The following is a 15,273-nucleotide window of genomic DNA, read 5'->3' on the forward strand; positions in this document are numbered from 1 at the left end:
CAGAGTGAAATGAGGACTCTTCCCCTGTTGACACTGAGTTTGGCTGTGAAGAAGGATGTTATTTCTGCGAGAGCTGGAGTTTCCAAAGGCAGTAAGTTGAGTTTGTTTATTCCCCCGTTTCAAAGCCTGCACTGTCCTGTGGCTCCACATAACCAGGGCAGCTTTAGTGCCTGACAAAAGTGTCGAGGAAAACCCCCTTAAGCACGGGGTGTTACAACCTTCTGCAGAGGAGTGGTCAACCCCCTCAGCCTCCCAATACTCTCCTGCCAGACCACGCAGTGCTGAGATGCTGAAATATGTTCTTTCCTGGCAGCGCTCAGGAACGGCCAATTTAGTGGGAGAAGGAAGTTGGCAGAGCTCTGTCCGTAAAGACTTTGAAATAGTCTGATTTTTATCAGAAATGACAACAGCAAAAAGAGAGCAAGCCAAGGGTGCTCCAAAAGCTGCGCTCGTCTCCTGTCTCCCTCTATTCTCACCAACGTCATGGAGAGAATTTCCTTAAGTTTTCTCCAGGAGACTCTATGGAAGAGTTTGACTCAGTTCTTGCAGTGTCTTGGGTCCTTATGTTTCTAAGGGAAAAAGTGTGTTTTGAGTAAATTATTGACAAAGCAAAAGTGTGACTCTTCTGAGGTCGTTTCAGTGCATGAGGCCACATTCTTCCTCACAGAGCTGGTGAAAGTAAACAACATTATTATAGATTTTGGTCATGCCCTGGCATCAGTAAGTGCAGTTTCTGTGTTTGCCATATGCTCTCACTGAACTGGAACAGCACTGCATACACAGGGAAATTGTTTAAAGAGCCAGTTCAGCCTCAGAACTCGCTGTCAAAATTATGACGTACATGATTCGTCCTGTGAACCACAAGAGCGTTTTTGTTTGTCAAGTGAAATAATGTGTAATTTGGTAGATCATTTAGGAAAGCTTTTTTGTTTGTTGTTTTTCCTTTTTTTCCTTTTTTTTTCCTTTTTTTTTTTTTTTTTTTTTTAAGTATCCCACCACAGGCCTGGAGATTGGAGCATGGGATTAGTGGAGAGGCTCCTGCATCTCCCTGGGACGACAGCAACTCAATGTGAGATTGAAGACAGAGGAGGCACAAGCCAAGACTTTAAACTCTGCTCTAAGAAGGCGACTTGCTGAGCCAAGTAAAGAGAAGAGGGAAAATTGACACCCCACAAGACATGGACAATTGTTGCCACCGGCTGGGAGGCCTTAAATTACAACCCCATTTTGTATATCCAAAAACTTACACTTTCTATTTATACATCCTACTTCTTCTGTGCACCAAAAGTTGGATTTGGCAAATGCAGCTATTCCCTGCAGGCATATGGGTGAGGTTTGCTGCAGAGAAAATAAACTTGATTGTTGAAAACCTGTGTTTGCAATTACTCTGAGTTTCAATATTCTGAGGTCAAAATAGATCCTTTTAAAAATCATAATGCTTTGAAACAGATTCGTTTTCTTTCTGAAATGGTTATTGGATTAAAATGAAATATTGAAACGTTTTTGGTAAGCAAGTCATAGCAAAACCCTTCAATAGACATTATGAAAATGTGGAAAGAAATAAAGTATAGAAAGTTTTTTGGGGTAAAGTCCATTTCTGTTAAAAATAATTAGTTCTAAAAATGACAACCTGCTACACTGAGCAGGCCAAACCAGGTTTTCAATACATCTTTTGGGAGACTATTCCACGGTCTGAAAGATCTTTGCTTGGCAAAGGGGCAGGTACAAATAGTAAGAAACATTTTCTTCAGGGACTTTGGTGGACTAGATGAGAATCTGAGTTCATAAATATTGTCATAGAAAATTGTGGGACTCTCTTAGGACAAAAAGTCAGATTTTGCAGCGTGTTTAATGTGCCTTAATTTCCTTAGGAGTGAGAAACAGGGACTGGCATTTAAAAATATATTAAAGGTCCCAGCCAGGAATGAGCCAAGAAGGTCTCCCAGGTTGGGAATAATTCTAATATTCTGAAGCAATCATTCAAAGGGGATGAACTATTTTTAATCATTTATTTGCTATTTTTATTTCAATTACATCTCCAGAGTATGTCAGCAGAGCTTTCACATTGGGTGACCAACTTGAGGTGAATTTTTGATAGAGAAAGAGTAAAAAATCAGAACTCCAGGAGGAGGAATAAAAAGCAGATCTAGAAAAAAGATCATAAGCAATTATTTAGGTCCTTAAGATATAGCAACACACTGCAAAAGAGCTTCAAGAGGACTAAGAGTCAGAGCCTTTCTCCTCCACCTCGGACTGGAGCTACATCTGGCACTTCACCCTTCTAAGAAAACAGTGAGGGGCTTGTTCCAAGGAAGGTGCAAGGAGGGCAGCCAGAGCTGCTCTGCATGCTCCTTGCCTTGAAATATTCCTTCACTGCATGCCCACTTGAAGGCCCCTTTATGCTGAGGAAACTTAGTGTAAATAGGAATCAGGCTCAAAGAGCCTGGAAAGCCATAGCACGAGAGTTCAAACCTTTTCAGTTCAAACCCTTTCAGATCAGAGCAGCTCTAAACCTCCAGCCAGGTTTCCCCCCACCATAAACAGTGTGCTCATTAGGGCTGGCTGATGAACTCTGCTAATTACCTTATGCTTGGGGCTGCCATGTTATGGATGGCAAGAACCCCAGGGGTGTGTTTTTGGAGGAGAGGAGGGGGTGTCTCTTAGTTCTCTTCAATTTCTTGGAAAGAAAAAGCTTTTACTTTATTTTATTTTTTTTTAACCTTAAAGTGTTACTTGTAAATGGAGGCCAGAATTTAATTTCAGATAGTGTTACTCCACCTTGTGCAAGTGATTTCTCTTGACACTGCACTGACTACCCATGCACAAAAAGCCCTTTATGACTAACACGCCAAAGAGCCTGAAGTATTTTTTGCCTCTCCAAAAATGACATTTCATTCCCCCCCTCCTTTTTTTTTTTTTATCACCTGAACACTGGCCTTAAAACCACAGCACGCAAAGGCCCCATGTGAAGTAGGGAAAGGCATTCAGCATCTGCTTATATCCCCAAACTGAAGCACCAGTGTGCCTAAAAAAGCTTGTATTTAAAGGCATTGCAGCTGCATCAGCTCATATTTCATCCAGCCACCAATTTCCTTTTCCCCCTGACAAACAGGCCTCAGAAAGAACCCAGGCCAGAAATTCTCCACGTTAGCGAAACATTTCCTCTTTCCCGTTCTCCCTTCCATTAACATTATTACGCTGCTCCTGGGAAAAGATGACTTTTCCAATCCAGGCAGCGTATTTCTCTCTTTTCTTTTCTTTCTGTCTGTTTTCTCCTTCTCCAGGCCAGAGGTAAAGGAAGAACTGGGGTGTGGATAGCAAGGGAGAAGGAATATTTGGGCGAAAGGAAATAGAATGTTCCTTCAGGAAGGAGACCCTAAGATCTGTCTCCTTTTTGCATGTGAATGCTGAGGGATGGCAAGTCCTGGCTCTTCCTTCCACTGAGTGTGGGATACAAAGAGAGAGAAAAACACCATGTGGGTGACAACACTCATTGAGGCTCAGGTGGTGACATTTGGTGACAACATTCACCAAAGGTCAGGTGCTCCCTCTGGGATAAAGAGCTGCTTAAAGCCCATTTGGCTGATCCAGGGGTTAAACTCATCCCAGACCTGGCTTAAGCCAAGTTACAGCTGGTTCATAAGTCAATATTTACAGTTGTCAGGATATTATACTTGTTTCTAGATGTCCAACCGCCTTCATGGTCTGTGCAATCCCATTTCTTCATGTCCCATCTCCGCTAAAGGTCTCCATCCTCCCAGCTTGCAGGACCAACCCTTTAACTCACACATCTTTAGTGCCTGATTTATATCAGGGCTGTAGCAAATGGATTCAACCTACACGAGACCGAAACCAGCTCTGATACAAAAAGGAGTGATTATCCTGCGTATCAGGAGGGTTGTACTCGTATCGAGTCTGATTTTACCATGTGCATGTTCACTTCAGCCTGCTTTTATTTTTCTTCTCCTTCAAGAAATGGAAGGCAGGGTCCCAGAGGACAGAAAACATCTCAGTGAAATTAGTGGCAAAGGACAGCCAGGTCATAATTCCTCACCACAGAGCAAGTGTGTCGTGACTGAACCATAAACTTTCTGTTATGCCCATAAAAAAGGTGAAACAGCAGCATCTGCTCCCTCAAAATACCCTCTGGCATTATTTTAAAGTCACTTTACCCTATTCTAAGGTAACTAACTCAGGAAATCCATTCTTGAGGCAGCTCTTATAAGTTCTAATAGGGAATTGTTTCTTCTTTCTCATTGTGCCTAAAAAGCCGTAAAATAATTTGGGTTTCTCGTGTTTGGTTTTTTGAGAAGTCGACCCAAAAAAGCAGGGAGACTTTATGAAAAAGTGCCTTATAAAGGGAACAGTATAAGAACAGGTTTGACAGACAATTTCCTGGAGGTATAAGTTGCTTAATCATGTACCAGTGGCTGAATCAGGTATTTTGAATCAATCAGATTTTATGTTGTGTTTTAGCAGTTCTTGGCAATAAGCACTAACACCTCAGAAACGGATTAAAAATCATAATTTCAAAAAGTGCAGGAATGGTTCATTTCGGGAGATCAGACGGAGCGAATTTCCTTTCTGTTGCTCTCTTCCACTTTGACTTTGTAATTCTGTTCTAAATAAACTTTCTGCATAAATTGTTGTTTACAGTGACAAAGGCAAATCACGTCAAGCCAGACCCCTGAGCCTTTTCCTGCAGGATTATCAGAAAGGGGCCATTTCTCTAACCACTCTTTGTTCCTTCTCTTTTTATTTTGTGCTTTCTTACTTGCTTTGCTGGTTTTGCTTTTTCCTCTGGGTTGGGAGCTTTGTGCAGACAGACCTTCCCTTGGGAATGGTTTCAGCTTCAACAAATTGCCATTCTGTCACACTCTGCCAAAGAAGTACCTTGGAAAATTCCCAACCACCTCTAGTCTGTTCTCTGGAGCACATTTCACTTCCAAATCCTTGGATAGTTATGGAACAAACCATCCCAGGGCACAGCCCCCTCCACTCCAGGGCATCCCCTCTCCAAGGGAGCTTGGCCCCAGCTTAAAGGGAGGCAATTTATATCCAAGAAGATCCTTTTGGAGGTGACATTCAGCCTCAGTTTAAAGCTAAGGAGAGGGTGTTCCAGCATTTTTGACAAAAACAGAGCAATCATATTATGTCTGGTTTTGATTTAGAGCTCGTTGCAGTGTCACACTTAAAAAAATTTAAATTATTCCTATTTTGTAGGGCTTGAAAAGAACAGTTTTCTATTTTTGAAGGTTAAATGCAGGCAATGCACTCCAATTTTTTGGCTTTAGCATCTTCAAATAGAGAATCCTGTTGTATTTAACGGTGTTAGCAGAAATAAGAAATCACAAACTTTTGAAAAGAAATATAAAAGTATTGGTAATACCAGGTTTTTTTTCTAAAAATATTAGTTTTCCAGGAGTGTTTTTCAATTCTAAAATCAATGAAAAAGATAAGACGAACTTATATATTTTTTTCACTTGGTGTAAAAATGACTGTATAAAGTGCAGAAGATACAGAATAAGAAGCAAAAGCATGGACTTGTTTAGACAACCCAGGTTAATTCTTTAGCTGCACCTCTAAATGTTTGATTCTGCTCAGCTTCCCAGAATGCGATTCTTAATTTTTTTTCTCTTTAAATTTACCCTGGAACAACTCACACAAAAATTTTGACCGTTGTTTTGACCGATTTTATATTTTTTTTCCCACTTTTCCCCAAAATGGTTTCTATGAGCTCTAAGAATAACAAAACTAATAAACCCAATGTTCGAGTTATGCCTGGAGAAGTTTTATTTCGGTTTTACTTCCACCAGTGTCAAAATACCATTCTTAGAAGCCCTGGTTCCCTGTCACGTGGTTGGAGATTTTTGTTTCATGCCTTTCTGGTTAGAGATGTCTTGCTTGAGAATTTTATTTCGTGCGTGTCATAGAACAAGTATGTTTTTTACGACATTTATGAATGTGACCAGTCTGGGAACATGCTGTCTGTCTGCTCGGGTTTAAGCCAAAATTGAAGTCATTGTAACTAGAATTTCCAATTTTGGGGAGAGCTGATCCGTCAGCTGGGGGTCAATAAATTGGCAGAGTCATCTTTTATAGCATGAGAAGGTGATTTCTGCCTTAGAGGAATTGTCAGGGTGAGGTTTTGATTATCTGAAATATTCGTCAGAACGATTCTTTCTACCGTCCCCTGCCTTTCCTTTTTGTTATAAAATTTATATTAACTGTAGTATTAAATAAAAAAAAATGCATTTAAATTCTCAATGCCTGTTACAGAAACCAGTTTTGTCCTGAAGTGCAAGAATCAAGCCTGCAGCATCAAAATCTCAAAGAATTTCAGTCTTCTGTTGCATTAAACCTGCCTCTCTTATTTCAGTTCCTCCAACTCTGAAATTCATGATGGAGAGCTGTTAACTCCCAACGATAGCTCCTGGCAAGCAGGGCTTGAGGTTTTTTTAATATTTTATTTTAATTATTTTTAGTTTATAGCTCAGCAACTCGGCTGACCCAGGGGAACACTTAAACTAAATTTGATAGATGTCAAGTTAGGAAAAATAAAGACAGCAGTGTTCTTTCTGCCTGCAATTACAAATGTTTGCTGGAGACTTTTCTGACAGGATTAAGCAGAGCAGAGACCTGGGGAGAGCAGAGAGGGACTGTCGCTGAGGTCACCTTGGCTGATGTTCTCCAGAGCCTGGAAGGGGAGGAGGACTAGGACACCCCCCGGTAGCAGTTGCTCCTAACTCCAAAGGTAACGGGTTTTCCCTTTTTTTCCCTTTTTCCCTGAGTCCTAATGCGTCTTGCATCAACTACAGGAGCTAAAAAGAGAGTGCTTGTTTTTTCAGCTGACATTTGGAGCTGTGGAGACCTCTGAGATGCCCCATAGATGGGCTGAAAAACCCCCAAGAAAAACAAAAAATGGAGCTTAACGAGCTGCAAAGGAGTGAGGAAATGCTCCAGGAAACGATGCAACAGCCTGCTTTTGACAGTCTACCCCAAAACCAAATATCAGAAACATCCCCCAAAAATAAAAAAAAAGTAGATCTGCTGTTTTCCAGTCCATTTTTTTCCTTACAATCTAAAATATATGAAGACACTGTAAAACGGACTGATGCAATTGGTGAGAAAGGGAGAAAAATTAGACCCCTCAAAGTTCTATAGGAATTATTCAGAGGGGAAAAATGTTGCATCTCTCCAGTTTTTTGTCATTAGATCATGGGCTTAAATCATGCCCAGGAATTTAATCCAAAACTCAGTGAAATCAGCAGGAACCTCGTCACTGCGAATCAATACTAAGGTACACAAGAAAGGACAAACAGAAATTGTTAGGAAAAAATATTGAGCATTGATATGTTATTTTGAATATGTTCAGTTTTTTCTTTACACTGAAATAAGGGGAGAAATTTCTTGCTGGTCTGATCTTTCCATAATTCATTTCAATATTTGTTTTTGGGTGACCCCCACTCCTATAGCTTTACTTATAGTCTATCACTGGAAAAGAAGGGGAGGTACAGACTAGGTATGAATAAAGTACACACATCCAAAATTGGGTTATGTTTGAAACTTGGAGACCCTTTTTTTACTGCTATTTTTAATAATGAAAAAAAAAATCTAAATTATATTTACGGATGTGAATAATTTTTCCCACTCTAAAAAAAAAGGCTGACAGAGAAGTGCTGCATTAATTGATATTGTATGAAAGTTCTTCATGGATCAGGTGAGATCAGCTGATTCCAGCCCAATTTGGGGAATTTTCTGAGTGAAACAGTATTGTCAGAGGGGTGCCCACTGCACAAAGCTCAACATAAAATGCCCTGAATCCTACAACTTTCTAAGCATAAAACCTGAACTACGTTTTCCCACTGGAGATGTCCTTTCCGCTGTGGGAATCGAGGGTGGTACTACTTGCTCATGATTTAAACTGTTTTCACTGTCTATTTTCCAATATTAATAATTAATTTTAAGGTAAATCCTTTACTGGATGGACAGGTATTTTTATAACACATTAAAGAACATTTACTTAAGGTGAAGCACAAGCTGATTTATTTCTATAACCATGGAGGGCAAGAGTATTCCCTCCATATTTTTCTTCCCAGCTTTCAGACAAATAAATCAACACACATGTGATTATATATATAATCACATATATATATATATTTGCAATACTTGGTAACAAAAAAAAAAAAAGCTGAGGTCATCTGAATTATTTCACAATCAAGCAGGTAAAGTGGCTTAGCAGATTATGAAACCCCACTGCTGCCAAATTGCTCCATGATGATAATTGTTTGCTTCTGTTCTTTAATTCTGGGTGGGCAACGCTGCTTTTCTTCTGTCCTCTGGAAAAAAAAAAAAAAAGCAGGATGGCTCTCCCTATGGTTTTTGGCTTAACTGCACACATCTGGGTTTTGTATCAAAAGAAATAAATATCAGCCCTAATTAATCCTCTGAGGCTGCTGGGTACGAACTCCTGAGCAACACAGGCTTTAATTACAGCTTCAACCAGGGATGGAGTTGGTTGGGGAAGGCTGGCTGTTGATTTAATGCACTATATCATGTCCAAAAGGATCTGGAACAACACTGATTTACATCAGCTGAATATTTGGCTCATTTGAGACTCCCTTGGGAAGGAGAGGGGCGATACCTATATCCATACACTCCCCCTGAGTGGTTCAGATGTGGTGTGCAGCAAACTCTATTGCAAAATGCTTGTGAAATCCAGTTTGCTGAGTTCAAATGTTGAAGTTGTTTAATTGGGGAAAAAAATAGTGTGATATTGAAAAAAATTCCGAAAATATTATGATCATGTATTCATATATTTTCTCAAGGAATATGAACTCCTTGATTTACTAGTCCTTTGTAAAAGGTTATTTAGAATGATTCAACCACAAGATAAAGCTCCTGTATTTCAGACAAAGAAGTATCTAAATGACAATATTCTGATTACTTTTACATGTTTACTAATTCAGCTAATTTAAAGGGAGACTTGAGGGATTTAGTTGAACAGCAATAAAACTTGTTGAGAATGGGGTTTGTTACACATTTTACAATTCTAAACCTGTCTGTCTGTGTCTCTTGTAATCCCTCCTCTTTTTTTTTTTTCTAAGAAGAATTTAAAACCATGCTGTTTGTAAATATATGAGTGAATTCAGAGCAAGTGAAAGTAAAGACACTGTTAACACCATCCTCAGTACAGTCAGGCTTTGTGCAAACTTCCCTCCCTTCCAGAACACCTCAACTCTAACTTGCAGTAAACCTTGTTATTCTAGTCCTGGGTTTATCTACCAAAGGGCTGCCAATGTACTAAATTGTACATTGGTTTTTGTAAAGAGTGCTAATGAAACTCACTATTATTATACCTATTTTCTCTCCCAACCAAAGCCCAAACTGGAACTGTAATCCCTAAGAGTTCAATATTAATATATATTAGTATATTAATCCCCTGCAAAACTCCTCCTGCCTCCCCACGATGCCATCTGAAGTCATCCCTGTGAATCCAGGCTGGTTTTGTTGTGCTAGGCAGAGGTGTGTTTACATGACTATCCATCTATTACAGGATATTATTTTTCCAGTGGAGAGTACTTCAAATATTTCCAATGAAGACTTTTGATTTCTGCCTTTTTTTTTTTTTTAACTGGTGTTACTGAAAGTAAAAAGGAAAGAAATAAAACCATACCAGGAAAATCTATAGTAAAGTCAGAAAAGCAGGGAAAATTGAGAATTTAAGTCATGGAATCATTTAGATTGAAAAAGACCTCTAAGATCATTGAGTCCAACCATTCCCCCAGCACTGCCAAGGCCACCACTAAACCGTGTCCGCAAGTGCCACATCTACATGTCATAAATCCCTCCAGGGATGGTGACCAAAGCACTGCCCTGGACAGCCTGTTCCAATGCTTGATAAGGCTTTCGGTGAAGAAGTTTTCCCTATTATCCAATTTATCTTCCCTGGCACAACCTGAGGCCATTTCCAATTGTTACTTGGGAGAAGAGACCAAAATCCACCTCACTACAACGTCTTAAAAGATGAGGCTGATGCTGACACTTGCCCTGCTATATGATGGCCCTGGTGGATGCACAGATTCTAGTCAGAAGTCTTTGATTACATACAGTATTTTCTGGAATTCCTTGCATGTTCCTCAATTTCACACATATGACATATCTTTTACACAGATACGTAATATGAAGACAAAGCAAGAGAATCCTGTAATATCATTCTGATTAATGCTGGTGTACAGCCTGGATTTCCTGAGAGTATTTCATAAACACTAAGGGCTAGATTATTTGGTGTAATGGCAGGAAATCAGTGGCATAATAACCTGATTTAATTCTAGAAATCTTATACAGTCACTGCTTCCTTGTGCCCAGTCTGTACATGCTCCTTATGGACAATCCAAGATCTGCCATTAGCTCTGATTTTTCTTCAAATCCTTTGATAAAAGGAAGAAGTAAAATCACAGTTAACTAAACAGCAATCTCTGCTATTCTTGGGCAACCAAAGCCCTCTTGAAAGCAAAGGAATGGCTGCAGAAAGGTCATTGCCAGGAAGCATTCAAACACCATTAATCCTCCTCTATCTCCTCACTGCTGATAAGACTCTCTTTAGACCCTGGAGTCAAGTTCCTCTTACCCTGATATGTTCAAGTGGTCAGTGTCGTGCTCCTGTTATTCATGTCTGGCTGGAGGGTTGAGTTTTTCTCCCAGTTTTTCCTTTCACTTCAGCAGCTCTGGAGCCAGGACAGCATGGCCTCATCAGTTTTACTCTTCTCAATTACAAGCGAATCTTCTACCAACAAAAACCAACAGTAACTTTTAATATGAGTGTGCAACATCCATGTTTTTGTTTAAATGTTCACTCTACATCTACTGATTATAGAAGTACCAGGTTTGGGCACATACAGAGAATACAAAATTATCTCCTGACCTCCCTCCTCCATGAATGGCACCATTAATTTTGTTGTAACTTCATTCACATCTAGAAATTCATAAATAGAAATGTGTGTTTGGGCATTAAGACAAAGGGTACCCAAGACCACAACACTTAATTTGAAATTTTTTCATCTTTCTTATTTCTCCAGCTATTTATGGGATCATGCAACCCAAGATAAGATAAAAGTTAGTAATATGGGTTCTGCAGTAGTTCATTCTGCCTACTCTTTGTCATTTTACTGAGCTAAATGGAAACCTGTCATACTAATAAATATTTGGATTCTTTTCAGCTCCCTTACAACAGTATCTGAGCACTTTATTGCTTCTAAACCTGCATTTTTCTAAACAGAGAGATAAAACAACCCTGTTTCACAGGTGGAGAACTGGGACACTGGAAGATAACAGTAAGAATTCAGCTGAAATATACGCTTTAAAATGAATTATCTATACACAGCACAAGTACTACTGCTTGTGGAAGCACAACCAAAATACTTTGTTTCATGAAGTCATCTATCTTCCAAATTAATTTTGATCCTCTGTTTACACTTGCTCTTTATTTTTCAAAACAACCCTGAAAGGCAAAAGCAGAGTTTTGAGCACCTTCATGTAATAAAGGAACAATTAAGCTTTGGCTCATATGGGGAAAAGTTGTTTAGTGCAGTGAAATATCCATCAGACTTTGCATTTCTCAGAGTTGCTTAAATAGCTCAGAAACGCCACCTGATTAGGCACTTTGCACATAAAACAAAATCTTGTTTGTTAAAATAGGCTTTAAACATCAAATTAAAGCTTCATGACTCAGAATTATACACAAATAAATAACTGGCTGCATACTTGGAACAAATGTTGTTTTATTGTGCAATTAATATTGCTGATGCTGCTATTTAAAATGTGAATGAATTTGTCCTTCTGGTTGTGCATTACTCATAACAATGGGGAAGGGAGCACTGAAAACATTTGCTGGGATGTCATTTTGGCAGGGGGCAAAAGCTGGGATGCAAGAGACTGGTTGGATGCTGTGCACCCTTGGAACCAACCTGACAGGATTGGAAGTGCTAAATTCTGCCAGCAGACATGACCATGGGGCCAACTTCACCCTGTTTATTCAGCGAGCAAATATGTAGTTAAGGTGGGACTGACTGTGATCTAATTCTTCCGAGAGAGACTCACAAAATTCTTGCCAAAAGAAGCAACAAGAGGTATTGTTATTGCTGAGAGCTGGTCAGTCCTTGGATGGTTGTGCAAAGATCATCTTCTTGAGTGAACACACAAACCAGGTGGGTCCTTTCCCCAAGGCCCTGTTTTAACAACTCTGGGGCACAATCTGAAGCTCAGAGACATGTTTAATTGTTTGCCTGAAGTTGAACAAGTGTTTAAATAATTTTCTGCATATAGAACCATAAATGATGTGGGTTGGAAGGGAGTTTAAAGCTCATCCAGTGCCAACCCCTGACAAGGGAAGGGACACCTTCCAGGTTGCTCCAAGCCCCATCCAACCTGACCTTGGACACTTGCAGGGATGGGGCACACACAGTTTCTCTAAGCAACCTGTGCCAGGGCCTCCCCACCCTCACAGCTCAAAATTCCTTCCCAATATCCCATCTAACCCTGCCCTGTCAGTGGAAAACCATTCCTCCTTGTCCTGTCCCTCCAGGCCCTTGTTCAAAGTCCCTCTCCTGCTCTCCTGGAGCCTCTTTAGGCACTGGAAGGGTCTCCAAGGTCTCTCTGGAGCCTTCTCCTCCCCAGGCTGAACACTCCCATCTCTCCCAGCCTGTCTCCAGAGCAGAGGGGGTCCAGACCTTGGAGCATCTTTGTGGCCTTCTCTGAAGTTGCTCCAGCAGCTCCATGTCCTTTTTGTGCTGGGGGCCCCAGAGCTGGAGGCAACTCTGCAGTTGGGGTCTCATCAGAGTGAGGTAGAGGGGGAGAATCCCCTCCCTTGGTCTGTTGGTCACAATTCTTTTGGATGCAGTCCAGGATATGTTTGACTTTCTGGGCTGCAAGTGCACATTGCTGGTTCATCATGTTGATCTTCTCATCAAACAGATCAAAAAAAGTCAGGTTGCACTTCCAGTGTGTTTCTGGGGAAATTATGCAGGAAATTAACTGATAACTACTTTGCCAAGGATTACAGCTGATATAAATCTGGGTTGCACCTTTGGTTGGAGAATGGAGAAGTTGCCTCAGTCTTTAAAGTAGTGTATCCGTGAGAAATAATAAAGAACAAAATGGCAAAGGTGTTGGATCTCTCTCGTGTGAACACACAGTTGCTTTAGGTTATGCCATGTTACCATAGAGATTTTCATATATCATAACGCAGTTTAGCACAAACATAGTATTTCACATTTTTGTTGTGTTCTCCATGTAAAAATTCATCGCAGCCAGATGTAATTTAGAAAGTGAAGAGGTGTTCCATGATTATTGGTTACATAATCCAAATCTGCTTGAGAAACAGTTCATGAACAGTTTGGAACAGACTTGGAAAATTTCATATTCCTTTGGCAGAGAAAGCTGACTAGAAATATTCAGTGATTAGATTTTCAAAGAGGTTGAACCTCTGCAGCTCTTCACATTTCCATAGCAGCACTCCAGGGTTCGACACAGCTGAGAATCTGTTCGTTATCATCCACAGGTTTCTTTTACAATTCCCTTAGAAAAAAATGAATCTCTGTGAAATGCATCTTCCAGAGGAAAAAAATACAGCCAGCTCTGGCTGTGCCCTTCAGGAGTACACACAGCTTAAATCCGTGCTCGTGCCAGTTTATATGTACTGGCACCCCCAAACCACTGCCTGACTTCTACCTGTACCAGCCTGAATATTGCAGGTCTTTACACTCTCCTTTTATATAAAGTTAATTTTTAATCACACAGTTTTATGAGGAAAATTAAGGATTTCTGCTGTGAGCCTAATTTCATGCTCTGTGGATTTGTGTATGATTTTTACAGCATGGACGTGCACTCCAGCTTTCCCTTAAAGGAGGACAATAAGCCAAATTTCTGCCTCTAACTTTTATGAAACATGTAGGAAGTTAATATTTAGGGAGACTTTGGCTCATTGATCAGATTTGACAGATGGATACACAGATACAACACAGAAACAATGACTGCATAAACCTTAACCCCCTGAGGAGACCAGCTAAAAAACACTTTGTGAGGAGCAGACTCACTTCTTTACAAGCAGTTGCAGAATTGCAGGTGGGATTTCACATGGACTGTGGAGCTCTGGCTTCAGCCAGGAGTGAGTTGTCCCTGTAAATGAAACACAAAATAGACATTAAAAATGTGTGAAATGGGAAAATCAGAGCTTTCAGTAATTTATAATTAAGCCAGAAGAGCTGATTGGCCATATCTAGTATTCTGCTCAGTGTGTTACAGGCTCCCCTTTGTCTGGGATGTATTTTTGGAAAAAAAACACCCAATCGTATTTACAAATGTCCACTGATAAATTTGCCTTTTTTTATATTTCCATTTTTTTCTTTTTCATCATAATCAATTCTTTCTTTTCTATGATGACTTGATTATAAATATGGCATTTCGGCCATAGGTGACAGAACCACTCTGGGCCAGATGTGCTGGCTGCCTATGAAGGGCTTGGCCATAGGATGTTAGTGGTTTAAAGTAACAGGAAACCTGAGGAATATCATAAATCAGGCTTTTCTGACTAGGTTTTTGTACAGAGTATAACAAAATGTATTGAATAACTTAAGTATGTGTGAGCCTACTGCCTACCAAATTACTGGGGTCTGCCAGTGGAAAACACACTAATTTGATGTTGGCCTCAAACAGAAAATTGTTAAACGAAAATTAGGCTTCAGCATTTCAACAAAAAATCAGCTTGGAGCTCAGTGTTAACAGGAGCCCAAGGATTTAACTAACTGTAATGAAAATAAAGAGAGACAAAATTCTTGACTTACTGAGCCCCAGTCCTGAGGAAAGGTTTCTCCTTCTGGATCCCAACACAGCAGGAGGCACAAAGCATGTACCAAAGGGTGGGTTGTCTTTCTTTTCTCTCTCCTGCCATGGATTTCACAAGGTCATAGGTTGACATTTTGTACTTTTCCACACTTGAATTGACTTTCATTAACAATAAACAGAAGGTACTGGGCCAAAGTCATCGAGTCCATGACAGAGTGTTCTAAAACACGAAGCCTCCTGCGTGCAAGGACATCAGGAGGGGCTGAGCCCAGAGATCCTCTCACCTGGTGTCCTGGCTCTGTCCTGGCCAGTGCAGGGTTCTTCAGGGGAGATATGAGAACCACATCTGAGCTATTCCCTGTTGGGGAACTCTTTCTAACCCCAATTGATATAAACAGTCACATTTCAGTTATACTCCTGGAGGTAAATCTG

At 40.2% G+C, this 15,273-nt stretch overlaps 1 long non-coding RNA gene across 3 annotated transcripts in view; it reads right to left on the bottom strand.

The window, feature by feature from the left end:
* LOC113948969 overlaps nt 1–14,955 on the bottom strand; it is a 53,071-nt gene extending 38,116 nt beyond the window's left edge. Inside the window, exons 1-3 of one of the 3 annotated variants that reach the window (XR_003528286.1) lie at nt 14,841–14,955; nt 14,094–14,175; nt 10,631–10,786 (exon numbers count right to left, since the gene is read on the bottom strand). This is a non-coding gene — a long non-coding RNA (uncharacterized LOC113948969). Of the gene's footprint in view, nt 1–10,623; nt 10,787–12,720; nt 13,576–14,093; nt 14,176–14,840 lie in introns of those variants that run through there. The other 2 variants (XR_003528285.1, XR_003528284.1) reach the window with 2 other exon arrangements.
* Between the last annotated feature and the right edge of the window lie 318 nt (nt 14,956–15,273).

This window comes from Corapipo altera, unplaced genomic scaffold, assembly GCF_003945725.1.
Source record: "Corapipo altera isolate COAL_440 unplaced genomic scaffold, ASM394572v1 62, whole genome shotgun sequence".
Taxonomy (NCBI): Eukaryota; Metazoa; Chordata; class Aves; order Passeriformes; family Pipridae; genus Corapipo; species Corapipo altera.